This window comes from Corylus avellana, chromosome ca1 (genome assembly GCF_901000735.1).
Source record: "Corylus avellana chromosome ca1, CavTom2PMs-1.0".
NCBI lineage: Eukaryota > Viridiplantae > Streptophyta > Magnoliopsida > Fagales > Betulaceae > Corylus > Corylus avellana.
This window is the reverse complement of record NC_081541.1, coordinates 37,849,936-37,862,155: the sequence shown is the minus strand read 5'-3', so window position 1 is coordinate 37,862,155 and position 12,220 is coordinate 37,849,936. Positions and strand designations below refer to the sequence as shown.

General features: G+C 35.1%; 1 pseudogene; it reads right to left on the bottom strand.

Annotated features, from left to right (window-relative positions):
• Window positions 1-393: 393 nt before the first annotated feature.
• Window positions 394-10,271, bottom strand: LOC132179525 (pleiotropic drug resistance protein 2-like; annotated as a pseudogene).
• Between the last annotated feature and the right edge of the window lie 1,949 nt (window positions 10,272-12,220).

Sequence of the window (12,220 nt, the reverse complement as noted above, 5' to 3'; positions counted from 1 at the left end):
GTGATTTTTCATGTTACTTAAAAAGACAAAAGAAAAACCACTTAAAATATATCACGTCAAGGTGTGAGATGAATGATAAATAGGCCTGAAGAGTATTATTAGTTGAAAGAATTTGATTGATCTGATCTCAAAATCTTAGCTTCCTTTCCAAATTATGCAGAGATTATTTGTGTGGGGCTACCACTCTTGTTATTCCTCCATGTCCAAGTAGGAGTTGAAAATGTGGAAATTTTATTATAAAGGAAGATTTATCAACAAATGAAAACATCCAATATACATTTACAAGATAAAAACTTACAAATTTGGTAAAAATACTAAGCAACTCTCTCTTTTTCTGCATGTTACTCGAGCACAACTTTGCATGCAAAATCTGATCATTGTTCAAGTTTTTCCTTATCTCCTCTGGAAGTTGAGGAACTTGATGCCATAGGCAAAGACAAAGAAGAAGAGAAGGGAAAAGCCGATATGGGCGGCAGCCACTGCTCCGAGGAAGTCATAGTCAAACCCCAAGTGCTCCTTAAGATAATAATTAACTGGAACAAAACCTTTTCCTGGCAGCTCCATTAGAGAAGTATTGTCGCCCACCTGGGAGGAAACAAGGCCATAGAGTGTCCAAGCCACTGGAGAAGCCCAGTAATACCACCTCCACCATATTGGAATTTGCTGCAGATGTGAAAGCGTTAGATTTTGTTAGAATATTAATTAAATGATTAAATTCGTTTGTGAATTGTATTATTTTGTGTCATGGCTTGTGTATACTTACCGTCCTTGTGATGAGGAAACCAGAGAATAAGTTCCAGAAGCTTAGGAAGAAGGACATAACAATGGCAGCAATTTGGTAGCTGGGAGTGAGAGCTACAATCATCATCCCATACAATGTGAAGTACATGAAGCACATCAATATGAAGAAGTAAAACCACAAGAATTTATCAGCTTGCCAATGGAATCCGATCATTGAGTATAGGATAAGAGTGTAGATAAAAGTTTGGATCGCAACGCAAATCGTCTCTACAGCCACCTGTAGGGAATAAGATACAAACCCTAATCATTTCTACTGCAAATCAGAATATATATATATATATATATATATATATATATGTATTTTTTTTTTTATTTCATTTTTCTCACATAATACAATGATTATATTTTGGGTTAACTTCACAAAAGCCTCCCGAACTTCCACGTGTTTTGAAAAGATTCCTTAAAATTCAAAAACTCTGAATTTCATCATTCTAACTTTTAATTTGATACAATCAACCCCCCTCTGTTAGAGTTTAACGTTAAATTCTATCGGAGCCTATGAAAAATACCAAAATACTCTCAACTTTTTTTCTTTTTCTTTTCTTTTTTTTTTTAAATAATAATAATTTGAAATTAAAGGTAAATTTGAAATTTTATAAAAGTTTCATAGGTGTAAAGGTCATTTCATCTATTTTAACGTCTATTTAACACCAAACTCTAATGGAAATGGGTAGATTAAATTAAATTAAAAGTTGGAGGGTGAAATTGAGAGTTTTTAAACTTCAGGTGGGTCTTTTCAAAACGCGTGAAAGTTCAAAAAGCTTTTGTGAAGTTTCCCTTTTTTGTCCTCTTTTACCTGAGCAAGTGCATAAGGCAAGGCTGAGTACATTCCTGCTGCTCTTTCACGGTAGAAAACTGTTCTTTCAATTGCCACAACAGACTGCACTGCAGAAGTGTTGGTGCCTCCAAGGAAAAGAACAGCAGCATACATAGCTCCCAACAGATTCAGTAGATCTTGTTCTCTGTGCCTGTTGACATAATAGTTTGCAATTAGCTTTAGACAAATTCATCAATGAAAAAAGCAGAGAAATAATGTACATAATATATAGTAGTTTCCAATCATTATATGACTCCAACTAGTTGAATGTTATTAGCTTGACAAAGATATGAAAAAAAGAAAAAGAATTTTAACACTTACGTTTTCTGTCCTTTATTCCAGAAAATTAGGCCAAACAGAGCACCAATAACTATTGTCATGAAGAACCGGATGGCATTGTATTGAGGGTTCCTCCAATAGGACCAATATTGCTTCCAGAAGCAGGCCTTGCATTGTGTAATAAAGGATTGAGAATATTTGGTAGGGAAGTAAGGGTCCTTGGATCCTGGTACTGGAGTGCTAAGCTCTTTGATAAGATCTTGATTCCTCCTGCATAAAAAGGAATCAATGGATGAAAATTTAGTAAAAAAATTGCAAGAGATGAAGAGGGGCAGGAATTCATAGAATGTCTGATGTTCTCCTTACTTGTACAGTTCAGAGTTGGCATAAATTTCTGCAAAATCCACATCAAGTTGACCCTCAACTGCAGGAGAACTGATTTCTAGCATCCATGTTGCAGGATTATAACCATCATTGATCTTAGTAACATGCGGGATAGCCTGCAATATTCATAGATATTAATTTGTGATTAACGTATCGTCTATGATTTGAAAATGTAGAAAAATTTGTGTTTTCAAATCACAGACAAGGGAGTGCGTTTTTGAAAACACACAAATTTAAAAGTGAAACTGCAATTTTAAAGGCCGAACTACGTTTTGAAATCGCGAACTCAAACGGACCCAAGATTGCTCAGGGTTACTATTTTTATAGCCTCCATTGGTTATGGAAATTAGTTTGTGATTGAGACTTCTTAAGAGTTACTTTCATAAATTGCTTATCTATTTATAAGCATATAAGCTTAAGAAGTGACACCTCAAAGTACTCAACAAGCTTGTGAGAATGGCGACCAAGGGGTCCAGCATAAATAACTTGTCCACCTCTCTTCATCAACAGCAGCTGTGGCCATTTTCATGTTAAATTCAGAAAGTGTTAGGTTTCTTTAGGAAATCAAACAAACAGATCCCCAATGAAAAAAAAAAAAATCTTATATAATCTCAAATACCTCATCAAAAGCTTCAAAAATATCAATGCTTGGCTGGTGAATTGTGCAGACTACAGTTCTTCCTGTATCCACTGTATTTCTCACTGTACGCATAACAATTGCTGCAGCTCTAGCATCAAGGCCTGATGTTGGCTCATCCATGAAGATGATGGAGGGATTAGCAACCAATTCCACAGCTATGGTAAGTCTCTTTATCTGTTCTGTTGACAGACCATCTACTCCTGGAAGGCCAACTAAAGAATTCCTCACTGGGTTAAGCTCAACCAACTCCATGACTTCCTCAACAAACATCTGTACCACAAAAAGCTGAGGTCAGTAACACAAAGCTCTATAATCAAGCAGATATTCACAATTGATAAAAAAAAATTTCACATGAAGAAAGAAGCTTTGAAAAAAGATTAAGAAACTCTCATTTTACTCTGCCTTTGAGACACCAAAATATTTGAAGTTGATATTAGATGGAGAAGATTGCTATAAACTGAAATGGGGAAAGTGAATCATGCAACTAACCTCCAAGTTGTATGGACAAAAGTATGTTAAGTTATTTTCATCAATTCCTATATGTTTAAGCTTTTAGGATAAATAGTAGATTTACATGGTATTAGAGCAGGTCAATTCACATTATATTTCAGTTAAATATTACACACATTAGGCCTCACTTATTAAAAGGGAGTTTGAGCCTACACAACAGGGAAGTGTTAGAATATTGATTAAATGTGTTAGAATATTGATTAAATGAACTTAAGTTTTTGAGATAAATAATGATTTAATCGGGTATATCATATACGACCGCAGCCCAAAATAACATGTTATCTAATTTTTTGGGATAAGTTCATAAAGGAAAGACATTTTCAGGGATAATGAGATTAGATTTTGGAGAAATAAGCATGCCTTTCTTGTTTCCTTGTCAACTTCCTTTGCAAGTCGCAGCCAGGCAGAGTACAGAAGAGATTCATAAACAGTAACTTGGGGTGAATGGATATCATTCTGTTCACAGTAGCCGCTAACCCTAGCAAAAGTTGCTTGGTCTTTTGGGTAACCAGATATGCTGATACTTCCTTCAATGTATCCACCAGTTTTCCTTCCTGCTAGCACATCCATCAATGTGGTCTTCCCAGCACCACTGACACCAACCAATGCTGTTAGAACACCCGGCCTGAAAGCACCACTAACATCTCTTAACAGTTGGAGACGACTCTCTTCAATCCCTTGGCTCTTCATTTCCTGATGACAAAGCTAGTGTTTTCAGCATCTGAATTTGAGAACTAAAATGCCTTAAGTGCATGAAACTTTCCAAACATTTCAAGATGTTACCCTGTTATTACACATAACTTCTTGAACCTAGATTATTAGGGCAACACTCACAAAAGAGTTTGCTCAATCTTTTTCTCTATCATGACAAGTTAAGTTGATGAGCAATTTTCATCAGACAATTTGATGGTCTCTAAAGTCATAAAAGAACAGAAATTTGACAATCTACCAGTCTAGTTTCTAGATATTTAGGATGAATGATAAAAAAGCTACAAAAGTTTACTCTTTTAAAACACTAGCAGCAGTTTCCCTTTAATTTTTTTCAATTTAGGGCACAAAACTACTTTTTGCTTTTCTATGAAAATATATTTCACAATAGCTTCTATTACCTTTCCCTGTACCATTAAAATATTATTTTTTTAGAAAATGCAAGTTCCTTACCTACCCTCACTTTTTTTCACAAAATTCCAACACAATCTCCAATTAAAGACAAAAAGATGAAAAATGAGAGAGGAAAGAGAAATGTTTATATTAAAATAATGTATAGGGAACAACTTTTGGTTCCCTACACATTAGGAAATACTGTAGCAACCCTTGAGGGTTGGTTAAATGTAGGAAATCTGATGTGAGTATGTTTTTGTGATTTTTTTTTTTTTAAACATAAGGAATGGAATGACATATAAAACATCTACTGCTAGTGCTCTTACGCTTCCAAATGCTTACTCCCTAACTTAGCAGACTGGCAGTTGCAAAGAGAGAGTAAGTGGCAACTGCCACCTTAAGGAATAAACACTTTGGAGTGTAAATGATGAGAGTTTGTGTAGCATTTCTCATTATACAAACTATTTCACTGCCATATATTCTGCAAAATGGAAAGAGAGATAAGGGGAAAAAGGACTTGCAGCAGGCATATCAACGTAGTAATTCACATGGTTAAATGCAAGTGATAAAGGCTGAAATGGCAACACCATTCCTCTTCTAACAGGTGCCTGCTCTGCAGCAGTACCAATTGAGTTAATGTCTGGAGTGTTCTTCACTGCCATATCAATTCCTGTACACATTCAAATAATATCATCATTTACATGATTTCAGAAAGAGTAGAGAATTGTAAGTTTTGGAACCTTCAAACAATGGAGCAGTTGAAGCTGTACTCATTTCTGTGGCCCTCACTCTCTGCTGTCCATTAGAAGACTGCTTTCTACTCTTCCTCTCATCCTCCTCCTCCACAGTAACAGATTTAGAATCTCCTAAAGCTGTGTTTGGTTTTCAAAGCAATATATATAAACTCCAAAATCTCATTGCAAAAACTGAAATGGAGATTAGTGTGGGAAATGATTGCTTACGATTTAAGAAGGTGAGAACTAACATAAAACAGATATTGAAAAGCAGAGAAAACCCAAGGAGTGCTCCAACACAAATCCAGTACCAATAATCTTCTTTAAACATTCCCCTGGCCCTGAGAAGAACCTTTCCAACAGTGGGTTCCGGAATATTTGGATCTGGATTGGGCTCAAAACAAAGAAAAATAATTAAGATAATAAAATGAAGGTTGTTTTAAAGGAAACAAAATGACATTTTTTTCAAATGTTTTTGGAGATCTTACTGCACTCCATCTTTCATCCAGAAATTCGTTGATGGCTATGGCATTCTGTCCATACATCATAGGAGAAACATAGTATCCCCATATCATCCATGGTTGAATGTCATCTACACAAAGAGAAGAAATTACTGCTTGCTTTCACTTATCTAAAATAAAATACCACTGCATGTGGAGCTGACCATTTCTCAATATATATACAGAACTTTCTCGGTTGAGGTCTGTTAGAATATAAATTAAATTATTAAATTAATCATTTTCTATTAGCTTAAACTTTTGAAATAACACGGTAATGTGAGCTTTTGAGATAAGTGATCATTGTAGAGAAAACTAAAAACATAAAAATTCTAACCTTTGGCAACAATGAATCCACCAAGGACAAAAACCAGTAGCAATGTAAAGGTACCAAGTGTATTTGCCACTATTTGCGTTCTTCCTAGTGCGGCAATAAATCGGAAGAGAGATAGGGCCATCTGGTGGATACTGAAGAATGCTAACAATTGGCGGAAAAATCTACAAAAAAAGTGTTAGTTAACATAAATAATAAATTTGCGTAGCTCAAATGCAAGTAACAGAATGTTTCGATTCTAAGTGTCTCGCATGGATATATATATATATATATATATATATATATATATAAACTCTTAGGTACCCTCTTCTTGTAAGTCGGTTTTCAAATGTGAATTCTACTTAAAGTTTGTATCATTTGATATAATTAGAGTTAGCCACCATATCAAGTACGGGATCATTCAGTTCGTCGAATATGAAATCGAATAAGTTGCTGCTTTGTGGTCGAGTCACGGAGGGGGCAACCTATAAATACTATATGCATGAGCATATATAGGATTATGTCTTTAAATACTGATAAATGAGTGAAGGACTACTATCGGATTAGTTCATTGGACAAGCAATTCTATGTGCATGAATTGTACTCATTTATCTGGAAGAATGCAAATGCAGGCATATATATATACCTACTAGCAGCAGGAGCAAACCCAATAGTGTAATATGTAAGACAGATCCATATTCCTGACTCCATCAATGAGAGAGGAATCCTGAGGAGCCAAATTGGTAACCCAAATGCACATGCTGGATAGAACAAGAAATCCCTCTGCTTGAAAAACACAGGAAGCCTGAAAATAGTCAATGCAAGCTCTGCCATTCCATTGAACATCACGTTAATGAGACTGAAGAAAAGTGCTCCATAATACTTTCCTCCATCTTCTATTCTACCATGCTTCATTTCTCTTCTCAAGAAAACTGTCATGGCAATAACTGACATGATGGTAATCTGGGTTGTCTTGAATATATATATAAAAGAGTTTCTCTTCATCAGCAGCCACTCTCTTGCAAAGCATGCCTTGAAGAGTTCCCAGTTGGAGATTCCATATTTTTCTTTTACTAATGCTGCACGATGGATTTTGGATCGATCATAAGGAACTTTCAGCTCTTCAGAAAGTTTCTGGCCAATGTGAAAATTATGGAAGTGATCTACAAACTCAGGCACACTGATATATCTATAAGGTTCATTTTTCATGCAAAAGTACTGCTCCTGGTCTTTTTTGGAAGTAACTTCCTGCAAAAAGTCTGCAATTCCGTTCCTTTCTGGGCACTTGAAGCCCACATTTTCGAAAAATTCAAGGACATTCTCACGAGGGCCTTGGTAGACAATCTGACCCTCCGAAAGTAATATAATGTCATCAAAAAGATCAAAGGTTTCAGGCGCAGGTTGCAGAAGAGATATTATCATTGTCACCTCCATGACATGAACCATCTGCCTCATAAACCTGACAATTTGGAATGTTGTCGAACTGTCCAGACCAGTTGATATTTCATCCATGAAAAGAGCCTTTGATGGTCCAACCAACATTTCTCCTGCATTCACATTCCATTAGAAAATGCAATTTTAAACTAAATGGCAGTGATTTGAAGACGCACTCACAGGCAAAGGAGTCTGTTTTTAAAAGCGCACGATTTTAAAGGCTAAACTGCAATTTTACATTTTAAAAATATTCATTTTTAAATCACGCGTCTTGAAATCACAAACCGAAATAGACCCTAAATTGAAAAAAATTGTTCAGTCAAGGGAAAAAATAATATTTGTATGTAATTCTTTGTCTATATTTTACATACCTGTAGTGACACGCTTCTTTTGCCCACCAGATATGCCCCTTCTCATATCATCACCCACCATAATGTCAGCACATATATCCAATCCAAGAATCTGTTAACAAACTATGAATAAGTTAGATAAGAAAATCTTTTTCAGGAACTAAAAGGCGAGATTCCAACAAAGAGATTGTTTTGTGTCAGGCTCGAGTGGTGGATATAAAACTATATAAGTTAACATTAATCCTACTCATTTAATTAAACGAATCAAACCCTTGACCTTAATCCACTAATTTCATATTGAATTTGTGTTGAATTGGCTCAAAAATTGTGAGTGAGCATAAAGGCAACATACCTTGAGAACATAGTCTGTAACTAGACTTGCTTCCTGGCCATTGCTGTGGCCAGGAAGGCATCTATCTCAGGATCTGGTTTGATTCCTTCAGCTTTTTCTCGTCTTGATAATTCTGTCAGCAGCTCATACCTGGTTCCGACTCCCAAGGTTTGTCCCGAAAAATCCAACGTCTCTCTGACCGTCATTTCGCCATGATGAAGATCATGTTGGCTAATGTAAGCGCATGTTCTTCGTAGAACAAACTCTGAAAATTCTTGTCCACAGTATGTAACTCTTCCTGATTCCTGTTTGTACAAAGTTGTCAATGACAAATTCAGGATTTAGCCATTTCTTTCCATAGTAATGCAACTCTTCACGCCCATTTTACACTAACTAACGTGAATAGAATATATTGTAAAGTGATTCATTCGAGACATCAAATTTTTTGGCAAACATGAGTCCGTTTGAATTTGCAATTTTAAAAATCCCAATTGAACGTTTTGTAAAATCGCAGTTTGGCAATTTAGCCTTTAATACGATTTGAAAATGCATATTTTTTATGTTTTCAAATCACAATTTTTTAAAAAGGCACTCTCAAACTATGTATTTTCTGCAATTTAGTTTAAAATCACACTTGTGCGGATAAGATTGGAGCAAGATTACACACCCTGAGATCCTTGTTCCTCTTCCCAGCAAGGGCCTGCAACAATGTTGTTTTGCCAGCTCCAGGAGGTCCCAGAAGCAGTGTCATTCTGAAGAAAACCCAATAAATTAATCAACAAAGCATATACCATAATGATATTTTGAGAAGAAGATTTTTCTTTCATGTATTGCTTCAACAAAGTCAAAGTTTTTGGAAAAATTCAATACCTTGATGGCTTCACTATTCCACTCACTTCACGTAGAATTTTGACAGCCCTTTTCTTTGATGGGAAAAGCTTGATTAACCCAAGAATTGCCTATTATTACCACAAATTAAAAACCAAAAAAATTGCCAGTACATATAGAAAATTGTCTGTAAACAAAATTGGAGATCTTCTCTTCAACACATTGACAACAAAAAGCTGAAATTATACAATACATTGCATGTTTCATATCTCAGTCTCAGAAAATCTATATGAATTTTCCTTTTGACGTAATTGATATTTAATTCTGTAATTATGTATAACAGGCCATGGAATCATTCTTACAAGACATTTCCAAAGTATGGAAGAAGAAGAAGAGACAGAGACAAAGGCAGAGAGAGAAGCAGAACAAAATACCTCAATTGAATTCAAGGTTGAGTTCAGAAGTGTTGGTAGCGCCCTGGTTCCAACATATGCATCTCCTTCAATTGATAAATTCTCAAACCGGACTTCAATCTTTGGAATATCAATTCCCACCCTGAAGGAAAAAATCAAAATATCATAAGAAGATAGCAAAACTCAAATCTAAATCAAAAGAAGAAAATAAAAAGGCACATATAAAAACATTTTGCAACCAAAACTACACGATAAACCCGCTCAAGTGGTAAGTCACTTGGCCATCATGCCTCATAAAGCATCATGTCTATGGTTTGATCCTCCTTGAGTGCAACCGCCATTGGGCGTAAGCCTGAGCTTTACTCGACCCGTGTGGAAGGGACTCTTACACTATATCCTAGTGATATAGTCGAGACGAAAAAAAAACTGTGGAATACACTTCAGAAAGAGTCTCGCCTATCAGTCCTATCTCTAAGCCTACGAAGGAACATCTCATTATCTTCTTCAACAACCTTGAGTATACTCTCCATGAGATGCTTCTTGTCCTGCATTTGAAGATTGGTGACATCAACCTCTTCATAACCAACCCTCCCATTATCCAAAACCTGCTTCAGAAATCCCTTCCTCAGCCTATCATATGTCGGAAGTCGCTCTAACGAGGCCCACTTCAGCTCCTCCTCATCATCTTCCCTGCCACTCTTTTGAAACACATCAGGCTGCCCTGTCCAAACCTCACGGAAGCTCGACGAGGCCCATGTTCCCTTGCTAGCTGACCGGAAACTCGCCCTCCGGCTGCTCATGGACCTTACAAGCTCGTCTCCGGCCAAAGCAGCCGCCATAATGATGTACTTGGCACCCCTTAATACACGAGTTAGCACTTATTGATGCAATGGAGCTGAAGAACTATAAAGTAGCATATGATATAAGTTTAAAACATTGTTTATGAGTTTGTGAGCATGCAACTCTTGAATAACTACTTGCAGACTGTGTAGCTGAATTTGGAGGTGATGGGTATGAAAGAATATGTGGCTTTGTGATATTAGAGGTGATGGTGTTGAGCATGGTTTATGTAGGAGACAATGGTGAAGATGAAGGCTAGAGTGGTGACAGAAATGGGAATTACAGTGTTTGGACGAAGTTGAAAGTTTTTGCATGAAATTGTCCAAGTTTTTGTCAATGTATTGGGGGATATATTGAGTCAGAATATTTTCCATATGAGTCGTTGTTTCCTAAGTAGCTGAGATGGCTTGAAGAGGACATCCACTGCAATACCTCAAATTTAAACCGTGTGGATTTGTTTTATTACTCCTTGTCATTATGTTCCCGGAAGGAGGGGTTGTCAATGTGACCTAGTCGGACAGAGTTTTCATCCAAACGGATTGAAAGAACTTTATTCAAGTTAATTAATTATAAAAATGACATATGTCTTTTGAATACATGAAAAATACATGTTTTTTTTTAATAGCAGTGATCCCTACAAAAAATTAGGAGCATTTGCATCGTTTTAGAAAAGTCTACAAACAAGAGAAAATGTGGTTAAAGACTTAAAGTAGTGAGTGGCCTTTTAAACAAGTCACATGCAAAGGGTGGTAGTTTTGTAGTTTATAAAAAAATCAGTAGACCTTTTGTCTCAAAAGGTGAAGAAACTAAAACCTTTTACCTCAAAAGTCACAATTTTACTACAAAGCCTTTGAGAAAGGTCTTTCAGATGAATTTTTACTCGTTTTGATATTACTCCAAAAATTTAAAAACTCTCAATTAAAAGTATCGAATTTTTAATTTCTTTCAATTATTCCATTTCGTAAGGCTTTTCCATTAACTCTTGTCAAAATTCTCAAAATACCTATTTTTTTATAAAAAAAATAAGAATAAAAAATATTGCAAATTTTTTTTTTTATAAAAAAATAAACGCATGAATCTTAACAATTTTTTATTTTATTTTTTATAATTAAAAAAATATTGATATTTTATAAATTCCTAACAAGATTTAATGGAATATGATAATCGAAAGAAATTGAAAGTTTAATACCCTTAATTAAGAGTTTTTGAACTTTGATGGGGTAATTTCAAAATACATTGAAGTTCAAGAGGGTTTCTAAAGTTTCTCCTAAATTTTATTAAAAAAATCATGTGCATCTCACATGCTATTAAAAAAATAAACGCATGTTATTTTTATGAGAAATGCTAAAGGCCCAACTTTTTTGCCCAACAAAAGTCCAACTTTTACCCTTTATTTTTTTTCTAAAAAAAACAAAATGAAAAATGGAAAAAATGTCTGAAGCAACCCTATCTATTTTTTGCCTTTCTTTTATTTAGTATTTTTTTTAAAATGAAAAATAGTATTTTTCTTCATAATAATGACATTTTCTTGAAAAAAATGACATTATTATGAAAAAAAATACCAATTTTCATTTTTTTAAAAATACCAAATAAAAGAAAGACAAAAAATAGATAGGGTTGCTTCAAACATTTTTTCCATTTTTTATTTTATTTTATTTTTTAAAAATAAATAAGGCAAAAGTTGGACTTTTGTTGGGCAAAAAAGTTGGGTCCCTATCATTCCTCTATTTTTATAAATTGAGTTGGAAGAAGTTCCTTCAACCCAATTTAAATATTAGGATTTAATATTATTCTATCAAATTGACTGGATAAGGTGAAGATCCTAGGGTTTAATATTGGGGATTGACTAGGTTAAAGTCCTGCCAATCTTCTCAATTAACGTCGGCAACATCCAAACGACGTTGGATTTTACCAGGCCGGCCTAAATTTAGTAATAATAAATAGCTAA